This window comes from Dioscorea cayenensis, unplaced genomic scaffold (genome assembly GCF_009730915.1).
Source record: "Dioscorea cayenensis subsp. rotundata cultivar TDr96_F1 unplaced genomic scaffold, TDr96_F1_v2_PseudoChromosome.rev07_lg8_w22 25.fasta BLBR01000788.1, whole genome shotgun sequence".
NCBI classification, from domain to species: Eukaryota; Viridiplantae; Streptophyta; class Magnoliopsida; order Dioscoreales; family Dioscoreaceae; genus Dioscorea; species Dioscorea cayenensis.
In genome coordinates this window covers 1-6,512 of record NW_024087179.1, presented here as the reverse complement: position 1 = coordinate 6,512, position 6,512 = coordinate 1, and the positions used below count along the sequence as shown (strand labels likewise).

Below are 6,512 nucleotides of genomic sequence, written 5' to 3'. Positions count from 1 at the left end.
AATTTCAACACGCCCATGTGGATCCACGGGCGTGAAAACCCCTATGACCGGCGCCTCGAAAACCAATAATACACTCCAAAATTGTCTTCTAAACTCTTTCTAAACATGAATAATCGTTCGAATCATAGAAACGTAGCAATATTGGCTAAATCAATCAATGGAAACCATGAATCGATGAAGATAATCCAAAATAGGACTTACCGACGAGTTGAGAGGAAGAAACTTGAAATCGGCTGGCAAACCTCGCAAAATTTGCACTAAATCGGGCGCTAGAGGGGCGAGAAAAGAATAGAAAAGGTGTTCTCGGGAGGCGAGTGTGGGTGTGAAGATAAAAGAAAAACCGAAAAGGATTTTTAAAAGAAAACCCACGGCTCTTGATGTTTACGTATATCCACAGGGCGTGTGGAAATTACCGCCCGTGTGACTCCACGAGAGAGCTTCACAGGGGCGTACGCACGCCCTTGTGCGCTCTCGGCATAACGCTCTGAACACAACCACACGGCCGTGCGTAAATTACCCATGCCCGTGCGCCCGACCCACAGGGGCAGCCACACGCCCCTGTGCGCTCTTTGTTCAATCGAGAGAATTCTCTTAAGTGTTCCACACGCCCGTGCGGAAAATCCGCACGGCCGTGGACATTCACAGGCTCAACTCACAGGGGGCATTCGCGCCCCTCTGCACTCTCGGGATAGAGAAGAGATCGTCGCGAAACCCACACGGGCATGTGGAAATTCGCACGCCCGTGTATATATCAAGCTGTGCCTTACGAGGCGAGTTCACGCCCGTGTGCTCTCGGGAAAAATGTGCTAAGTTTTACGCGGGATGGCGCTTGCGCCCGTGCGGAAATTCTGCACGGCCGTCCGATAATCGCAGGGTCGCTCACAGGGGTGAGTTCACTCCCTTGTGTCTTCTCTGGATGAGCTCGCAATACAACCCCACGGGCATGTGGAAATTCCACACGCCCGTGTGTTCTCTCTGGATGACTTGGAAAACTCTGCAGGCTTTGCAGAAATTTTCTGAACATGTTACACATTCAGAGCCTGCCCTTTTTATGCAACAAATACCAGTGAAAAACAATGGAAACAAGCTCAAACGACCAAATCTTCGCCAACTCCTCATGAAAACACACGATGATATACAAATCCACCAAAATGAATGCAGCACAACTAGTTCAAAATGAAAGCACCAACACTCAACACTTTATTCATGGAACCTAACTACAAAAACAGTAAACACTTGGGTTGCCTCCCAAGAAGCGCTTGTTTTACGTCACTAAGCTTGACGTACCTTGTCTTACCTCACGGGGGTTCATAGATGAAGGTTGCCCTCTTGCCCATGGCTTGGAAGTATGATGAGCAAAGTCTCTTGAGAGTAGAGGTTGAATTGTCAGGTTTGGGACCACCTAGCAATGGTTCATGGAACTCACTCGGCTTGGGCACACCTCCAACAGTCTTGGAGTGTTTTCGGTGGCGTCTCTTTGCCTTCTTCATTTTCTGGATCACCTTCTTCAGGATCCTCGGGGTAGACGGTACTTCTTCATTCGCACCAAGCATCATTACTTCTTCAATCTGCTCCTCTTGGTCGAATAAACCCTCATACGGGTCCGGATTAAACATTTCCTGCACATATTCATCAATAATGTCATCAGTAGTGTCTAGAAAATATAATGTATCATCAAAGTCAAGAGAATGCCGCATGGCTTCAGCGAGGCTGTATGTGAGCTTGTCATCTCCAACTCTCAACGTTAGCTCCCCACCATCCATGTCAATCAAAGCCTTGGAAGTTCGCAAGAACGGCCTCCCAAGTATCAATGGTACATCCGTATCCTCATCAATGTCTAGCACCACAAAGTCAACAGGAAATATATACTTGTCCACCTTGACAAGCACATCTTCGATGATGCCCCTCGGATGTCGCACCGTTTGGTCCGCCAATTATAAAGTCATCCGAGTGGGCATAGGTTCTCCCAAACCTAGCTTCTAAAAGAAGGTGTATGGCATGACATTGATGCTTGCCCCTGAATCTGCCAATGTCAACTCTTCACCTAGATTGCTAATGTTACACGGAATGATGAAGCTCCCCAGGTCTTTCTTCTTGTTCGGCATGTTCTTTTGCAAAACCGCCGAGCAAGATGGATCTAGGATCATGGAAGCACTCTCCTCTAACTTCGTCTTGTTGGTCAACAAATCTTTCAAGAATTTAGCATACTTAGGCATTTGAGCCAATGCCTCAACAAAAGGGATGTTGATGTGGAGTTGCTTGAATATACTTAGGAACTTCTTGTATTGCTCATCCGCTTGGTCATTCTTCAATCTTGAGGGATAAGGAATTCTTGGCTTGAAGGGTGGGGGTGCCACCTCCTTCTCTTTGCTCGGTCCTTCTCCAACCTCTATGACCTCGGGTACATGTACATTAGGCTTCTCACTCGGAAGCTTCCCTTCAACCTCGCGACCACTTCGCAAAGTGATCACTTTTAATTACTCACTAGGATTTGTCTCGGTATTGCTCGGTAAGCTTCCTTGTGGTCGTTCCGCTAGAGACTTTGCAATTTGTCCAACTTGGTTCTCAAGATTGTGCAAGGACGCAGTGTGATTGCGAAGTGTGGCCTCAACTGATTCAAACCTTGAATTCGAGGATTACACAAATCTAGTCAAGGCCTTCTCTAAGTCGGTCATGCGGGTCTCCAAGCCATTAACTCTGTTCTCGACATTTGGGGCTTGTTGTTGTTGGAAACCCGGTGGCCCATGGCCTTCTTTGGACCTTGGTTGCTCCATGAAAAATTGGGATGATTCTTCTAACCCGAATTGTAGGTGTTGCTATATGGATTCCCTTGGTTCCTCATTGCATTACCCACAAAATCAACTTTCTCAACTGAAGATACATCACCAATGGAGATCGGGCAATCGGAGGAACCATGTCCTCCTCCACATCCGTTACATGTTGTCACGGCCGCCACTCTATTCGAAGCTAGAACATCTAACTTCTTACCCAATGCTTCAACTTGAGCCGCCAATGACGTTACCGCATCTATCTCATGGAGTCCGCCACTTTCTTCTTCTCTCTTGCATTCCATCGGTAGCTATTTAGACCCATTTCTTTCAATAAGTTGTCGAGCATGCCTCGGGGGTCTTGCTACCTAAGGTACCTCTCTGCACGCATCCAAAAAGTTGCCTTGTACTTGGATTCAAACCGTTGTAAAAGGTTTGGATACTCATCCACTCGAGAATCCATGTTGTGGGCATTTCTGCGAGGGAGCTCCTTGAACCTTTCCCACGTCTCAAATAGAGACTCCAATTCCGACTGTACAAAAGAAGAGATCTCATTCCTTAGCTTTGCAGATTTTCCGGGAGGGAAATAACGGCCAAGAAAAGCTTCTACCATCTCCTTCCATGTGGTGATCGAGGCTTTAGGTAATGAGTGTAGCCACTGCTTTGCTCTCCCATTTAGGGAAAATGGGAAGGCTCTCAACTTGATGGCATCATCTGTCACTCCATTGATCTTGAGCATATCACACACCTTAAGAAAGTTCTCTATGTGACTGTTTAGATCCTCATCGGCCAAACCATTAAACTATGCGGATTGCTACAACATGTGGATGAATGTCGGCTTTAGCTCAAAGTTCTGAGCTGTAATAGGGGGACGCACAATGCTCGATTGTGTTCCCAAAACTGAAGGTCTAGCATAATTAGAGAGTGTCCTCTGCTGCTCATTCTGTTCTGCCATATTGCCTGAATTTTCAACTTCCAAATCAGCTAAATTCGATGGTTCTTCCACAGGTTCTTTCCCTTTTCTTCTAAGTGTTTTTTCAAGCTCGGGATCTCCTTCAATCAATATTGAGGGGTTCCCTCGGGTCATCAACCTGAAGCTGCACAAAAGAAAGAAAACAAATCAGAATGATGATAGGAAAGAAGATGTGAAATAGAATGAATGGATGAATAGCTAAGAAAACAAAAGTGCAAAGTATTTCTAAACGCCTACTCCCCGGCAACGGCACCAAAAACTTGACAGGTTGCTCTGCAAGTGCACGGAGTTGTCGAAGTAATAAATCCCCAGGTGAGTGGGGGTATCATATCCACAGGGAGTAGGGAGTAAAAATACTTATATTGCTTCTTAGCTAGGTGAAAGATGGAATAGTGATTTGTGTGTCAAAAGATGTGAAATAACAAAAGATGAAATAAACAAGAAAGAAAGTACGAGAAAGGAGAAAGTAAGGCAATCGATATAAATGGGGTACCCGGGTATTGTTCCCCCTAGGACAATAGTTTCAAGTACAAGAACCCTCTATTATGCTTCCTAACTAATGCAATTGTGAGTCGTGGACATTCTTAAATACATGATCCCAAACTTAAGGTCAACCATGCCTAATTCTACACATGTCCCGAAGGAGAAATCGAACAATCTCAACACCTCGCACTCGTATAGAATTGCAATGAGCTCTAGGGATTCTAAGTGATAAATCTCTTCCTATGTATAGACCTAACCCTTTGGTCCAGGCGGAAGGTCCCTAGCCACAATTAAGCCCTAGATGCTAAAATCACCTCAATGCTTCACTCCATTGCACTCGCAACTAAGCCTCAGCGGAGGATCATCCCTTAGACCATTCACTCTATTATGGCCGCAAAGAACTCGAGGAACGGAGGTAGAATCTATCACACCGGAGGGGAAAGGGGACACTCCTGTACCTCTCGACTCACCCTCTCAACCCTCTCCAATCAAGCTTCATCTAACCCTTGTGGTGTGTCACTCACTCACAAGGATAACCGGTTGAACTCTCAACCCTAGTGTCACTCTAAGGGAGTATTCAAACAACAAGCATTCAAGATTGGAACTCACAAACACATCAATTAATTGAAAGCATAATAAAGAGGTTCATAGAAACTAATACATCCTAGGGTTCACAAATACCCAAATACCCACTAAGTGTTTAGCTCTCCATGGAGTTTAATACAAACGATAATGAAATCAAGTGCAAAGATAAACAATCCATAAGAAAACCCCCTCGATGGTTGTGTCGATGGTCTTGTGGAGAGTCCTTTACTCGTCGCGCGATCTCCTCGTCCGGTATAAGATACGCCTTTGTCAGAGGCTCCCTTACCAACCTTCTTCCTAATGAGACGCGATGTCAGAGCCGTAGAACATCCTCCAAGACCTTGCCAATACCTCTCCAAACCCTAGCTGCAGCCTTCTCTCAAGATGGGGTCGAGAAAGAACAGAAGATGAACAAAAGATGCTGAAATCGAGGCAGATTCGGCTTTAAATAGGGGCTGGAATCGGGATTTCACACGCCCGTGTGAGACTCCACACGGCCCTGTCAAAAGAACACACGGGCATGTGTAAATTCCACACGCCTGTGTTCCTTCTCTGTTTCTTGCTTCTTCGGCTGGCTGTCAATAAATCCTACTTCAACCCGGCACGAAGTATTCCCGATTTCATGATTTCATCGAGGTAACGTAGACGGGCACATGTCCACGTCGTGGATCACTTTGCTTCTTCATTAACGGACAAGTTGGTAGAGATCTTGTTCTATGTGCACAAGTCTGAACGCTAAAGTATGACTGCCCTTGTGCCCCTCCAATTGGTTATGCTAACTGAATTATAAAGAGGTTGGCACACACTCTAGCGTCTCGTATCCGACCTATGTCTTCACGTTTGAACTTTAGCAAGATTTCTCCCAACATTGGTGCATTCACGGTCCACATTGGCTTCTTTCTCTCACTTTCATCTTCACAACCTAATATGTGTAAAAGAGCATAGATGCACATATATTAATGCTAAAACCCGACAAAAGTAATGCAAATCATAAGGAAAGAACAATTTGCATTCTTATCGCACAAGCCCTTATCAAACATCTTCACTGAAACGATTTTCATCAAGAACATCATACTAGAGTATCCTTTGAAAATATACTTCAAATATACCATCATCACAACGAAATTCAACTTGGTTTACACATGCTTTTTTTTGTCCATCATAAGAAGAACAACAAATCTCTTAAAAATGCACAATTTGAGACATATCTTTCAAAACATAGGTTTTCCAAACCACAAAAAATATATATATTTTACAAATATTCATGAAATAAAGCAAAACATAAATCATCATGATTTCTAAACTCCATGGGAAACTTTTAAAGCGATTTAACGATAAGGAGTTTATCATTCAAAGGCAAGCAACTTAGATATTAGAAATTAATACATGATTTTTAGTCCATAATTTTGTAAATCCCACTCAACTAGAGACCTCCGGTGTTACTTCTCCACTAGCTCTTTCCCCTTGCTTAAAGTTTCACCTCTTAGAAGCAATTAAACAAACCAAAACAAAAAGATAAACATCATCAACAACTTGATCAATTGAAATGAAGGACAATGCTCAAAATGGGATAATGATTGCTTCTAGAATTTTCCAAACTCTCTAACTAGAAGATTTAGCGAGAATAGATCTCTCACAACCCTTGATAAGTGCTTGTGAGATAAGAATGCGAAGCGTTCTTTCCTTATGATTTGCATTACTTT

At 44.0% G+C, this 6,512-nt stretch overlaps 1 non-coding gene across 1 annotated transcript; it reads left to right on the top strand.

Annotated features, from left to right (window-relative positions):
* The first annotated feature begins 3,224 nt into the window (after positions 1–3,224).
* Positions 3,225–3,333, top strand: LOC120255009. Its single transcript, XR_005534863.1, has one exon. It is a non-coding gene; the product is annotated as a small nucleolar RNA R71 (small nucleolar RNA).
* Positions 3,334–6,512: the final 3,179 nt, after the last annotated feature.